Source organism: Panthera onca, chromosome D1 (genome assembly GCF_046562875.1).
Source record: "Panthera onca isolate mPanOnc1 chromosome D1, mPanOnc1 haplotype 2, whole genome shotgun sequence".
NCBI lineage: Eukaryota > Metazoa > Chordata > Mammalia > Carnivora > Felidae > Panthera > Panthera onca.
This window is the reverse complement of record NC_138348.1, coordinates 30,600,994-30,617,102: the sequence shown is the minus strand read 5'-3', so window position 1 is coordinate 30,617,102 and position 16,109 is coordinate 30,600,994. Positions and strand designations below refer to the sequence as shown.

Sequence of the window (16,109 nt, the reverse complement as noted above, 5' to 3'; positions counted from 1 at the left end):
TAAATTATCTGAATGGCAACAAATTCCAAAACCAACAGAGAAAGGAAAAGAAATCTTAAATAGACTGCTATCAATTAACAAAATTTCAATTGTAATTAGAAGCCTTCCTAGACAGAAAATGGAAGTCCATTTCTGCTTCACTCAGATGGAGAATTCCATTAAACATTTAAAAAAGATGCAACACCAATCTTACAAACTCTCCTAGAAAATAGGAAAAGACAGAACACTTCCCAAGTCATCTCATGAGACCAATACAACCTAAAACCAAAACCTGCCAAAGACATTACAAGAGAAGAAAAGTACAGGATAATAACCCTCAAAAATATAGATGCAAAAGTCGTTAACAAAATATTAACAAATTGAATACCTCAACATAGGAAAAGTTAAGTTACAGATAAGGTTTACCCCAGGAATGGAAAGTTGGTTTAACATTTTTAAATCAATCAATATAATTCACCATATTAACATAATTAGAATATTCATATGATCATCTCAATAAATGCATATAATAATTAAATGAACTCAATAATTAGATGAACTGAATAAAAATTAATATCCATTCATAATAAAAACTCCCAGAAGACTAGAAATAGAAAGAAACCCATCCTGATAAAGCATATTTACTCCCCCGCCAAAAAAAAGCCCTACTGCTACATAATTCTTAATAGAGAATAAATAAACATGATGCCACTAAAATCAGGAAAAAATGAGGTCAACATTGTAACAACAAATGTTCTAGCCAGGACAATTAATCAAGAAAACAATTGCAATGAAAGAAATATACAGTTTTTAGTTACAGATGACAATATTATGTAAAGAGAAAATTGCACACTTTTATTTCTTCATTCCCCTAGTGGTGACCACTTCGGTTGCCTCTGAATGACAACAGTGATAAATTTCCTTACATGCACATGTAGAAAAATTTCCGTGTGATATAGGGGCGCCTAGGTGGCTCAGTTGGCTAAGGCTCCAACTCTTGGTTTCAGCTCAAGTCATGATCTCCCAGTTTGTGAGATTGCGCCTCCTGTTGCTTTCTGTGCTGACAGCGTGGATCCTGCTTGGTATTCTCCCTCTCCCTCACTCTCTCTCTGCCCCTCCCCCCTCCCTCTCTCACAATAAATAAACATTAAAAAAAAGAAAAAAGAAAAAGAAAAATTTCTGTGTGACACATACCCAGAAATGGGATTGCTGATTCTTAGGGTACAACCACACTATTAATTTAATTTCCAGAAATACTAAACCAGTGCCCATTCCAACCAGCAGTGAATCATGTATTTTGAACTTAAACTTATTTAAAATGTATTCTGCCATTTAAAGTGGCAGAATAATCTATTGAAATAATTTTGTTTTGTTGCTGGCTACTCTACAGCTACACTCATTAGGAAGAAAGGAAGGATGTCATCTCCACATCCAGTCAGGGGGTCAGGCCTTGATTTCTCAGGACTGGGCCAGATCTAAAGAAGAATAAACAATCACATTGTGTGTCAGAGCTCTAACGAGGAGTTACCATACAGGAATCCACTACCAAGAAGATAGCCCCTAAAAAGGGCTTTATGCTACAAAGGTCTGGGTCCATTCAGAGAATGAAAGAAGCTTTGGAAAGTAGAACAGAATAGAGGTTTTATGGAGTGTTATCTGGCAGGCTGATAGTTGTTGATTCTCTAGGATTGCAAATTTGCCATGGATGGGCATTAGGACTTATCTGCCTAAAATGCCTGTACAGTAAAAGAACAATAGAAGGCTCTGATTAGGTAAGAATTGTTACACTCCTGGGAGTCTAAGTGAGAGTCTCTCTGGTTAAACTTGGTGCCGTGGAAAAGAAGCACCCACTGGAGCATTAACCTTCAGTAGAATGTTATGCTGGCCTTTAAGGACCTTGTGAGTCCCCAGCGTTCTTGCAAAAGTCAAGCAAGGGAAAGAAATCTGTGAAATAAAATGCATGATAATGAGCTTTCAAGCAATCTTCACAGATGGAACCAGAGTTAGCCTCATTTTGAACCCCATCTCCCAAAAAAGTAAGTCCACCAAGGCATAGTCTAAGAATCATTTTTCTTATCCCTGTACCTCCTTTCCCTTATTCATCTCTTAGATTTCTACAGCTTTAAATGCCATCTATATGCTGATGACTTCTATTTCTATATCCAATTAGGAAATGCACACACTTACACTGAACATATTCCCTATAACCATATCCCCTACTTTTTCTTCTTTGAACTTCCCATTGTTTGTTTGTTCTAACATGTTTGCTCTCTATCTTCTCAACTAGGTTGTATGCTAAGCAAGGCAGGAACCACATATTTTTTATTTACCAAATACATACCATTTTGTCTCTAGTCCCTCATACAGAGTACATGATTAATAAACACAATAAATGGATGTGTTGTTTCCCTAGAGTTATACAGCAATCCATCTTTGTTACATTTAAAAAAAAGAACACCCCTTAAAATCTTCTCCCATTTGTCATACCACATGTACTTTCTTTAATAATTCTGGAGCATAGGGGCCTCTGTGAACTTTACCCCATCACTTTCCACTCTCATCCCTCATGCACAGAGGAGGACTCCCTCCCATAAAAATGAACATTAATGCTCTATGACTAACTTATTATTCAAAAAAAATTTTTGTTTGCTTTATAGGTGGTCCATTTAAGGAAATAAAAGTTCACCACTGATATTCAAATATGGAGTCTGAAATAGGTTTCCTGGGGAAGCAAAATACACCAGAGCCCAGCAGATAATAAAGGAGAAGGGAGAGAACAGACATAATAAAAGGACAGAGGTCAAGACACTGAAAAAGAAGATATTTCTTCGTGCTTATCTGACGATTATTCTGTTTAGACTGAAAGGTAACCCAATGGCAACAGGAAAGAAATGTTTTACATCATTCTCTGAACTATGAATATGTTTGCAATAACCATTTGTAAGATTAGATTCCTTTTTGTAATATCTAGACTCATCCATTTCCAATACAGAGTTACAGTCTAAAAGAAGCCCTCTGGTTCTCAATGAATTAGAATCATTCCTCAACTATCACATTGCTAATATCTGAGTTAGGAACCATAGACCATAAATTAATTTCCCATCATTCTATTTCAGAGTAGAATAAAACATCACAAAGAATAGGATTAATAAGAGTACTGTAGAAGGAGGCTAGGGAATAAGAAGACAAGTGATGAGTAGTTTGGAATCTGCACTTCAGCAAGGATCTGGGGAGAAGAGTTTTCAGGTTCTGTTTTTCAGGGTCATGGAACTTTTCTCCAAGCCAGCAAGTAAAACAAAAGTTAATCCCCAGCATCCTCTACTTGGCTCTCCATGGTACTCCCAGTTTAAAATAGCTACAATAGATAATAAATGCCATGGCATTGCTAATTTATTTAGATAAAAAGAGTCCTCATCCATGACTTTCCCATCTATGTCCAGCCAACTAAACTTTGCCTGAAGCAGAGAACATGCTGGTGGTTACTAAACTATTACTAATCTTTGTAGGTTTAGCTCATTAAAAATGATTTTGGAGCCTCTCAGTACAATAAGTATGACCTGTTGTCACTAATTCTATTTTTATTTCTTTGGGATATCACCTAGAAAGGCTGAATTAAATAATAGCAAGTGACTGTAGCAAAGTGTGAGGAAATGTGAAGAACAGAGTCTTCCTAGGTTTTTGCTACATTCTCAAGAATAGGTGGGAAATGACACTGGGGACTTTAAAGTCAGACCTGGATTTGCCAAGGGGAAGTTATTTAACCATTCTAAGCCCTGGTTCTCATATCAGTAAGGGTATAACAATAATATATATGTTGCAGAATTGTTGTTAATAATTAGAAGAAACAGGGGCGCCTGGGTGGCTCAGTTGGTTAAGCATCTGACTTAAGCTCAGGTCATGATCTCACCATTCATGATTTCAAGCCCCACATCAGACCCTATGCTGTCAGCACAGAGCCCATTTCTGACCCTGTCTGCCTCTCTTTCTGCCCCTCCCCTCTCGCACACTCTATCTCTCAAAACTAAATAAACATTAAAAAAATAAGTAGAAGAAACATGTATCTAACACACAAGGCATTTGATAGGGGGTTGATAAATGGCACTTGTTATAGCTCTCAGAAGCTTGCCAAAAAAACTAAATCCTCATTAAATCATATGAGTTTTTCCAATACATCCCCAAATTTTCATTAGCAGCTTACAGATACAAGCACAGTAGCAGTCATTTTGATACCATAGAAAGAGACATAACTATATGGAAAAATTGTAATAATAAAGTAACTCTCCTGTCAATATCAGTAAAGCTTATACCAGAATCAGTCATGACTGCAAGCAAAGTGAGAGGGATTCTATTTCCAGCTATAGTAGCGCAGCTTGTAGCAAAGCAATGTATTCCCACATCAAGAAAAACTAAGAAAAAATAAATCTCTGTTTGAAAGCACTGAGGACTGCTGAGGCAACCAGGAGTTAAAAGGCCAAGATCCTAAAGGAAGGTGAAGCAGAGAGAGATTAATGGGTAAGTTTCTCTTGGGGAATTTCCTAATTCTTAGTGCTGGATGCAAGGCTAAGAATATGGTCAGGGAGCGGTTGCTAAGAGGCAGAGTAGCTGAAGAAATTTTTGGTAGTGTCACAGGACAGAAAAGACAAAAAAATAGGGCCAGAGTCACCGACATAGCAAAAATAGGGGGAAGCACACAGCAAGCATGACCCACAGTCAATTTTTTAAAGATAAACACAGCAAAAGGTCTAGAACCTAAGTAGAATGCCACTTAAAAGTATGGTATTTTCAATAGTCTGACAGTGCCATGGAGACAAAAGACCACATGACTCAGCAAAAAGAAGGAGTCCTATTGAACACCCCAACCTCTCAGTTAAAATCCTTCGAGGGCTATATCCCCAAGAGGGGTAACAAGCCAAGTGTATATTAGTCTTAATAAAAATTGCAATATAGACGATTTATAGCAACTCAGTTGTTGATCAAATTAAGATGACCTGACCCCCACCCTAGCTTCCTAACAGACAAGAGAGTGAAACCTTTCTAAGAGAAGATAAAAGCATCTGGAACCTCTGCAATTTTTCATATACAATGGAAACCATTTAATGGAAGATGATAAGACATACCAAGAAATAAACAGAAAACCCAGATGATATAAACAGACCTTTGGATTATCTAGATCAGTGCTATCCAACACAGCTTTCTGCAATGATGGACACATTAACTACTGGGTGCCTTACCTGAAGAACTGAAATTTTAAAATTTTATTTTCCCTATTTATATTCATATTCATTCTTTTTTTTTTAAAGAGAGAGAGTGTGAGCAGGGGGGAGAGGGGCAGAGGGAGTGAAAGAGAGAATCACAAGCAGGCTCCATGCTCAGCATGGAGCCAAATAGGGGACTTGATCCCATGACCCTGGGATCACGTCCTGAGCTGAAAACAAGAGTCAGATGCTCAACCAACTGAGCCACCCAGGCTCCCCTACATTCCCATTCAAATTTAAACAGATATATGTATCTAATGATTACTCTATTGGACAGCACAACTTTAACCACTAATATAATCAATAATTCTAATGTTGATAAAGAGAAAGGATAATAAAAATATTTGATTAATCCAACAAAGGAGGAAAAAAATCAACATAGAACAAATGAGACAGAGAGTATAGCAGTCAGCATATACTCAAATATATCAATAACTATTACAAAAAGTATCTGCACATTAAGAGAAAAATAAAGACTGTCACACAGAAAAAAAGATTACTATATGCTTTTACAACCATCACATTCAATTACGGGAAGTTCTTTAAATGCCACCTCTCTCCACTCCTTCTTTTCCTCTAGAACTCTCATTTTGTTAAACATATGCTCACCCCATCAGTTTATCCTCTATGTCTTAATCCTCTATCCTCTGTGTCTTTTCCCTAGTTTTCATTTTATTTATCTTTGCTGCATTTTGGTTTTCTCAACTCTTTCTTCCAGGTCAGTAATTCTCATTTTTACTATGACCTATCGTTTAACCCTTCCATAAAATTCTTAATTTAAATGATTTCATGTCTAAGAGTTCTTTTCAATTATTTTTCAGATTCACACATTCTCATATCACAATATCCTATTCTTTCCTTTTTATTTTTACTCCTCTTTTTGTCAACTTAATAGTGTTAAGCATAGTTACTGTACAGGATCTTTCAGATTTTTGTATTTTTTCTCAAGTTCTTAAAGATCTAATCTTCTTCACCATGTCTAAGTATTCTCACATGTGAATTATTTTCTTCTATGATTTATAAGTTTTAGTCACTAACTCTTCTTGAGAGTCTCTTATTGCCCTGGACTGTTGGAAGTATTGCTACAGAGAGCTTTACTGCTGCTGGACATCCTAGGGTTTAGTGGTGTGAAAGATGAGTGTTCACATTAAAATCCTAGGAAGAATGTCAAATGAGACTTCACATCTGTATATGGAAAAATCTTGGAGCTTTGATTTATCAGGGGAACTTTTGTTAGTTTTTAGTTTTAGTGTTTAGTTGTTCTAATTCCCTTTTCACTGAGAAAGAGTGGTCTAAGGTCCTTTCATGAAGGGACCTCAGTTCTAACTTTCTGCCTCAGATAAGCCAAAGCTTTGTTTTCTGTCCCCAGGAAATCTTTGATACTATAGCCTTTAGCTCCTGGGTGTTACATTCAGTCAACAGCCTCCCTCCCCTAAGACACCATAGCATCATTTGGTTAGTTTATTGCTCTAGCTTAAAGCTTTCCTTTTCTTGAACCCAGTGACATCAGATTACAAAAAGTTTGGTTTTTTGGGGTTTTTTTTAATCCACAATTTCTTCTTGGTTAATGGAAATAAGTAACTCTGCTTTGACTCAGCCCAGAACTACCTGCATGATTTCTACACTATGCTTTCTCCTCTCTCTGCTTCTACTCCTAAATTTGTTCAGGTTAGCTTGTTCCTGTGTCCCCTCAGATCTAGAAGCTTCATTAGCTTACACAAAATTTCTATTCATACCAATCATATCTACATTTTTATAAATTGCCTAAGGAAGAAAGAGAACCTCATTATAGTATGCACTCCTAACTAGTTTTTTGTTTTTGGTTTTGTTTGTTTTGGTTCCCAGTAATTCTTTCCTAGTGTATAGAAATGTATAGAAATTAATTTTCTGTATTGACCCTTTGAGTCTTTTTTGTTCAACTTACTAATTCTTGTAGTGATTTTACAGTATCTATAGGATTTTCTACATAGACAAACATGTGGCCTGAAAATAAAGTTTAACTTCTTCCTTTCCAATCTGTATGTCTTTTTATTTTTTTCCATTATTGCAGTGGTTACAACCTCCACTACAGTGATGAATAGAAAAGGTAAGTATTCTGCCACCAAAGTAGCTTATCAGCTTGACTCATGCCTTCTTATGCCTTCTACATTTTCAAAGAAGAAGTCAAGCATTAGTTCACTATTTACTCTGTTAAGCTCTCTAAATAATCTTTTGAGAGCACACTCACCCACATAGGTTTCCAGTGCAGAGCAAAGAATCACCTACCTCTCCACCTTGTAAATATAAGGGAGCAGAGAAGCAGCTTTCTCCAAAAAAATTCCTTCACTAATTCTCACAAGTTTATTTTGATCCTCTTATATCTGTAAGTGAGGGTTTCTTCTTTTCTTATTAATAGCCATGAAACTAATTTTTGGTTTTTCTTTTGAGAATCTGAATATGGTTATCAGATAGCTATATCTGATAGCTATATCTAATAGCTATATCTTTACACTTTAATCCAAACTTGTGAAGTAATATCCTTTAAAGTGTTGTTACATCAGCATTCTTCATTCTTTTGTACAACTGTCCCTGAACTGCAATTGACCCAGTAAAATTTAAACTGGATCAATGTGATGGTCTGTCTTCATTCCTTAGTCAACTAGAAAGTTGAACACTGAGAAGAATACCTCAACACCATACTAATTGTTACCCTGATCAAATGTGATCTCTCACCTTGGCTGAACTCTCATTTAGAGTTTCAGTCCTTTACTCATTCTCAGTCACTCCACAATCCCATATCCAATAATGACTACTCTACACTTTCTTCTAAAGTTCCTACTCAAAGCTTCCTGTTAAATCAAGAGAATCAAGCTCATCAAGCATGATGTCTCTCAATATTCTATTTCCATACACACATTCACATACATCTCTTACTTTCTTTTAAGCTCAGAATTTCAGTGTCCCAACTCCTGAAGGTGAACTCCTCAATCTGTAAGCTTCATCTTATTCCCTCCCTCCTTTGTGAGTTCTTTTCTCTAATATCCTCTCCTGGATACCTTCAATCTTTCCACTGTCTTCTTTCCCATAGCTGGTAAACATATTCAATTATCTTTCTCTTCCTAAAAATAAAAAAAAATCTCTTTTCTGCCAGAATCTTCATCTAACTAATGTTGGACCTCTTTCTTCTCCTCACTGAAAACATCTGAAGGTATCATTTATTCTTCTTGGTTGTACTTTCCAATTCAATTGTACTTTCATTTTTCAACCACCTGCAGTCTGGCTTCTACCCAACCATTTTACTAATACTTTTTTCATTTAGATTAAAAAAAAAAACAGACAGTTTTCAGGATATATTTTAAGGAATTCTCTGCTGCAAATCACATTGTAGATCATTCCTTCCTTACTATTTCCTTCTTCTTAAATACCCTATTTCCTTTTTCTCCCATGGCACTGTACTCTCTACTTCTCCTATGTAATATTTCCCAAGGTGCTGGCACCCAGCCAGTACTCATCTCAAACAGCACACTTTCCTTATTAGACCTCAGTTACTACCTTTATTTAATTGAAACTTAATGACCCATGAATCCAATTATTCAACAATAGTTTTAAAACTCATATTAAGTTGCAGCCAGACATTGTCCTGTGGTCATCCCACAGGCCTCATTCTCTATATATCCCAAATCAAATTCATCATCTCCACTGGAAGAAGTACCCTGCTCTGTATTCTCTGCTTCAGTTGGAGGCACCATCATTCACCTATGATAGAAAGCTGGGAATCATTCTTGACTCCCCCCTCTCCTCCACCCTGCACATCCATGTACAGTATAACTTGGTGATTTAGAAACTAGCACCAAACAGGTCTCTGCACATAATGCCTTACCTATATTGCAAGTTTTTAGATGGCAATGTTATATGGTTCAATCTAGTCCTCAGTTTCTTTAAGCTTTTTTTCCCTCCATCTGTAAAATGGGGGAAGTATCATACATATTACACAGAATTGTTGTGAAGATTAAAGAAGGTAATGCATGCAAAACATTCATTCTGCTTAATATTTAAGTGCTCAATATATATAGTTTTATCAAACTCATCAAGCCCTATTTCCAAAATATATCATGAATTTATTCCCTCTATCTCATCACTATTTATTTACTCACTCATTTATTGATATAGCAAATTTTTATTGTATAACCATGTGTTCCAGGTACGAAGGCATGGGAATTACCTCATTTAACTACCTTGGAAATTCACGATGAACAAAGTAGACATGCCCCTGCTCTAGTGGCACTTTCAGAATGAAGGGAAAGATAGGCTGTTAGAAAGTAATCAAATGAAGTCATAAAAAGTCAAGACCCCAGGATTTGTTTTGGTTAGGGACAGAACACATTTTCCATATCCCATTCCCTTACCCCAGGGTCCTAAGTGATGGAACAACATATTAAAAACCCAGAGATGCAAGAAATGTTGAAGAAACTCCTGCCAGAGTAAGCCATCTAAACCACAAATCTATGTCAGTGTGCAAACTATTCTATGGCTCTTCATTGCCTTCAGAGTAAAGTTAAACTCCATAGAATGATAAATTTCTCACCTCATTTGTTAGCACTCTTTCTCTCTCTTATTTTATGTTTTAACAAAATTAAACTATTTCTATTTCTCCTACAGGCCATGCTTTTTAATGTTTCTAAGTCTTTGCTCCTGTAGTCCCCAAAATGCCCTTCACCCTCTCTCTCTGCCTCAGTAACTCTTTATACCAGCTGGGATTCTTGTGGCTGCAAAGGAAAGAAAGCCTACTCATACCAGTTTGAGAAAAAAAGACTTATAAGGATACTGGGCTGTCTCATGAAACCAAAGAACAGGGAAGTGGCTGCACATATATTATGGGCGACAAAAGAACCAGAGGCTTGAATGCTGGGAGGATGCATTCTCTACAGTTTGTGCTTCAATTTGTGTGTGTCAATGTAACTCAGGTTATTATTGCTGTTTTCTTCTGACAAAAGGCAGAAAACGAAGCAGTTAACAGTTCTCCAGTTTCACTGGGTCCCATACTGAAAAATCCTAGGAAGGAACACTGATTAACCCAGCATGTTTCTTTTTTCATATTATTTAAAAATGTTTATTTATTTGGGGGGGGTAGGGGTAGAGAGAGAGGGAGACAGAACCCCAAGAAGGCTCCATGCTGTCAACACACAGCCCCATGCTGGGCTTGAACTCACGAGCCGTGAGATCATGACCTGAGCCAAAACCAAGAGTCAGACACTTAACCAACTGAGCCACACCGGTGCCCTACCCAGCATATTTCAGATGTCCACTTGTGGATCAAAAATTTATAGCTTAGGAATGCAGTATAATAGTGTACTGAATGGCCACTCTCAACATAACCATGTGAATAGGGGAGGGAAGATTAAAGAATACATTGAATAGAATACATTCCTACTCCTTTATGACTTAGTTCTGATGGCCCTCCTCCAGAAATCACTCCAGATCCCCTTATTGGGTTGAATGCTTGTGTTCCATGCACTCTTACTGCCCCAACCCATATGCCTAATTGTCTAATACTGCCATTAGATTTTTCAGTGATCTGTTTCTGTGTCAATCTCTCATGAACTCTTTGAGGATAAGTGTGTATCACCTTATACCCCAAACTCTGAAGATACAAAAACAAAGCAATAATGAATGTGTAAATACCAAAGATTTCTGGAAAAATGAGATGATTACTTCAACTGATATGTGGATTTTATTTCTAAAACTCTTTGTATCAAAAGTCATCATTTTAAACTTTCTCTGGATTCAGTATATATTCATCCTCTTATGTAGCAAAATCAAGTGACTAATGAGATAATTCCAAATCTTACTACATTGTTAGTTTCTCTTTGAAGTAGTTATTAAAAGATAATATATATATTTGATTACATATATTTAAAATCACTTAAGTTGCCCAATATTATGGGGAAAAGCATGTGAAAGCCACACAAATTCCTAATATGCTTAAAGACTTTCCAAACCCAGTTCATTTGACAGTCTATTGACCAATAAGTTAAGTAGAATTCCAATTCATTGGTAGAAGCATTCTCTATCCTGCCCCAAAAAAGCAGGAAAAGGTAATATTTTTCTCACCACTGTCAAGGAATAGATCAAATATGTGTAAAAAAAATTAATAAGAGGTAAAACAGTAAGGAGAAACTTGGTGAAAATTGGCCAAACAATGTTCTGCTCTCCCTCTGCTGGCTCCTAGGCAGTATTGCTGTACAAAGATCCACCCGAAGGCCTAAGGAGGGTTCTCTCATGCAATCCCTGAAAATATTTAGAACTGTTCATATTGTTCACCTAAATAAGCCCTATGGCACACCAAAACATCCTCCATCAAAACCAACAGTACCTACTCCCGTCACTAATAATGATTAATATAGAAAAGCCAAAACATGTAGACTCTAATAACTTGGCTCCTAATTTTCCAAGAGAGTAATTCAAAGGAGAGTTATATGTAATATTATATTTTCTGGTTTTCTAAGAATATGATCCTTACTCATAGATTGTGTTGTAGGCCAGTAAAGTACGAAAAACAGTGAATTTTGAGTTAGATGATATGGGTATGAGTCTTTTTTCCCCCTATTACTTACTGGTTGTGTAACCTTTACTAATTGTCACTTATATATTGGTTGTATAATATTACTATTTCTGGAGCTGAGTTTTATCTCTAAATGAAGAAGCTGTGCAACAGAATTGTTGGATCCTTTTCCAGTTGTAATATTTTATGATTCTAAGTGCTGTTGAATTACAAAATTTTAATGATTTATTTCTGCTTTTTCTTTATACCAGTTGGGTCATTTTCAGACATAAGCAAAATGGTCTAAACCAATTCTGTGATCATCAGCTTCCCTCCTTGATGTAGTGCCAAATACTGTGGACATGCAAACGAATCTTAATTGATACAATAATGATTATGATGGCAATGAAGAGCCCAGGGATTTTAATTTGAGCCAAATTCTCTACTGGTTATATGGCTAGTATTCTGAGTAGCAGCTGTGAACAGATCTGCATTTCCTTCCCCACGCCACCCCCACAACAGTCTGAAATCTTTGCTTCAAATGAGAAAAATCAGAAGACGCTAAAAATGCAACTTCAATCTGTCCTACTGGACAGTAATTAAATTCCCTATATCACATTTCTTTACATCAATCAGCTCTTAAATATTGTTGTAAGGAAGGAGGGTACAAATTGGTGAGAGGGAAGTCAAGAGATACAGGTTCAAATACTTCTCAGGTTAATATCCATCTTTCAAGATTAGAACATAGCATGCCATGAATGACAGAACATATGTGAGCTGATCATTCCAGTGTTTCCAGATACATTTGGAGGTTCATAAATAGTAACAAGAATAATTATAGCTACCAGTTATTGAGAACTTACTGTGTGCTAGGCACTTTCTATATATATATGAATGAGATATTACATATGTATGTGAAGGGTATTGTGATATTGTAATCCATAACAAGAAATTTATATTTGGTCTTGGTCTCCTTTCCTGGCAGGAATTTAAAACTCTTGTAATTTCCTAAGTGGTAAGTGTGATTAAAGTGTCTTTTGTGATTCATAACAAGCCCCTTATAACCACACCATAGTTTATGTTAACAAAGGGACTACTGAAAAGCCACAAAGGTTGGGAAGGTGGGGGGGGGTGGTTACTCTCCCTACCTCTGGGAGGGAAATGGAACTGGAGATTAAGTTTAATCATCACTGGCCAATGATTTAATCAATCATGCCTACTTAATGATGCCTCCATAAAAACCCGAAAGCATGAGGTTCAGAAAATCTCCCGGGCTGGTAAACACTTGTAAGGTTCCAGGAAAGTGGTGTGCCCCAGAGAGGACATAGAAGTTCTCTGTGTCTCTTCCCACCTTTGTCCTATGCATCTCTTAGACTAGTGGTTCCTGTTACACCATTTTCTTTAAAAAAAAATTTTTTTTAATACTTATTTTTGAGAGAGAGAGAGAGAGAGAGACTGAGCATGAGCAGAGGAAGGGCAGAGGGACAGGGAGACACAGAATCTGAAGGAGGCTCCAGGCTCTAAACTGTCAGCACAGAGCCCAACACAGGGCTCAAACTCATGAACCGCTAGATCATGACCTTAGCCAAAGTTGGACACCTAACCAACTGAGCCCCCCAGGCACCCCTACACCATTTTCTAATAAGCTGATAAACTGATAATCTATTAAGTAAAATGTTTTCCTGAGTTGTGAGCTATTCTAGCAAACTAATTGACCTAAGAAGAGAATGATGGGAACCTCTGATTTATAGCCAGTGGGTTAGAAGCACAGCTAACAAGCTGGATTTATAATTAGCATCTGAAGTAGGCAAGGGGCAGTCTTTTAGGACTGAACCCTTAACCTGTGGGACCCCACACAATCTCCCAGCTGGTGTCACAGAATTTGTGTATCTGTTAGTACTGCTGCAGCATTAATTGTGTCTCCATTACCTAAAACTTAGTCACCAAAGAAATCACAGATTTTTTGTATCAAATTAAAGTTGTTACAGATATCTCAAAATATCATTTATATTCATCACTACTTTGAAATTATGGTAGTTATTAGATTTGGTCCTAGACTATGCCATCTTTTGCATTTTTTTTAAACATATCTGCAAATTTTTTTTATATTCCTCCCATCAAGAGGTGTAAGCCATGCTCCCACCTCTTGAATCTGGACCAAGTTCAATGACTTGCACATAACCAACAGAATGAGGTAGAAGTGACAATATGTGACCCCAGGGGATAAGTCATAAAAGGCAAAGCAATTTTCACCTTGCTTGCTGGAACACAAGCACCAGGAGCTCTGAACCACCGTGTAATAAATCCAGCCACCCTATGGCTACTATGCTGTGAAGAAAACCAAACCAGCCTAAGCAGAGACCACATGGAGAGACCTGAAAGACAGAGAAAGTGAGCAAGCTGGCCAGGCTCCACCTGGTCTTATTTCAATTGGTAGAAACAACTGGTATTACAATTGGTGTTACAAGGTTTCTCTACTATGGTTGATGGAACACAAACTATTCCCAGCCCCGTGTAAACATCAGAAATCGTTGGGCCTGTGGCTTTTGGTGGTCCTTTCCCAAGTCTCATGAAGTTTCAGTCTTCCATTGTGCAGATCAATACTCAGCCAAAGAACAAGGGGAAATCACACCTGACCAGACAGACCTCCGAGACTCTCTGTGTCTCTTACTCTTCTATCTTCCCATTGGCTTCCTTCAATTTCCATCTCTGTCTCTTTCACTCATGAAACCACTGGTTTCTGTTTAGGTTCCTCCCTGCTCTATGTCCTGAACACTGCCTCCAGGCAGCAAGCTGGAGTCATTGTAGGACTTTCCTTATTTCTCTTCTCTCAGGGATCACAATTCTGTATTGCCTGTTGTCCAATGTCTGACAACAGTGACTTCATATATTATGCCCAATTTTCTAATTGTTTTGCAGGGAGGACAATTCTGCAAATGCAGAAATTCAAATATAACTGTTAAAATTTACATAAAAAGCTGAATTATGCTGTCTGATCTTAAATTCATACTCAAAAGTACAAAGCCCCTCATACTATATTATTAATTGCAAAAATTTTTGAAAATGTTCTCAGTGGTAGCTGTAATCTCTAACTTTCCACTGTTTATCTAGGCATATTTTGGCTTCTTCACTGAAAGAGCTCTCATCACATGATCTATGACCACCCTTGTTACTATAGCTAAAGCTTATACTTTAGTTCTTTTCTTACTTGACCTTCTACAGCTGTGAGATACAATATGGTAGCCACTAGCTACATGTAGCTCCTGAGTACTGGAATTGTGGCTAGTTCAAATTAAAGGTGCTGGAGGTATAAAATGAATACCAGATTTCTAGGACTTTGCATGAAAAAAAAAGGATGCAACATGGCTCATTAATTTTATATTAATTACATGTTAAAATGTTTTAGATATAATGGATTAAGCAAAATATACTTCTAAAATTAATTTCACCTATTTCTTTTTACCTGTTCACTACTGCAACAAAAAAATTTATTATCTACATGACTTGCATTATACTTCTAATGGCCAGTACTGCTTTATAGCAACCTCTTGTACTAATAACACCCCTGCTTGCAATTCTCTCCTTCCATGGTTTTTGGGACTCTGCTCTTCCCTACTTTTCCTGAGACCAAAAACTATCATTCTCAAATTCTGGCATGCTGCAAGATCACCTTATTGCTTGCCAGAAATGCAGATTCTTAGAGTTTACCTGCAGACTCTAATTTAATCTGGTACAAACATTTCTTACTAAGATAAGAAAATTCTGGGGCACCCAGATGGCTCAGTTGGTTAAGTGTCTGACTTTGGCTCAGGTCATGATCTCATGAGTTTGAGCCCTGTATCAGGCTCCCTGCTGTCAGCACAGTACCCACTTCAGATCCTCTGTTCCCCTCGCTCTCTGCACCTCCCCACTCATTCATTTTCTCTCTCTCTCTCTCTCCCTCTCTCTCTGTCAAAAATAAACACATAAAAAATTAGGAAATTCTTATCTTCCAGCTCAAATTCTTCTCATCTCCTCTCCTTTTTCCACCTGCTTACTGTACATTTTGGGGATGTCTCAAACTTAACATATCCAATGTTTAATTCTTTATCTCCATTTTCCCTAACCTATTTTTCCCTTCGTCCTCCTCAGTTTGTCCTCCTTTGTCCTCCTCAGTAACCCGAGCTCAGTTACTCCTAGTTACCAAGTTACTCATTCTCTTTCTTCCTCACATCTATATATAATCCGTTATAAAATCCAACTAAATTGAATTGCTTAACCTCTATCCTCTCTATGCTTCCTTAAATCCCTTACTTGAGGGGGATCCCTTACTTCTCAGTCTTGGGACTACTGATATTTTAAGCCAGAGAGTTCTC

At 37.1% G+C, this 16,109-nt stretch overlaps 1 long non-coding RNA gene across 1 annotated transcript in view; it reads right to left on the bottom strand.

Annotated features, from left to right (window-relative positions):
* Positions 1-16,109, bottom strand: part of LOC132661587 (uncharacterized) — a 198,146-nt gene that overhangs the window by 179,058 nt on the left and 2,979 nt on the right. The gene's annotated exons all lie outside the window — the stretch shown is intronic.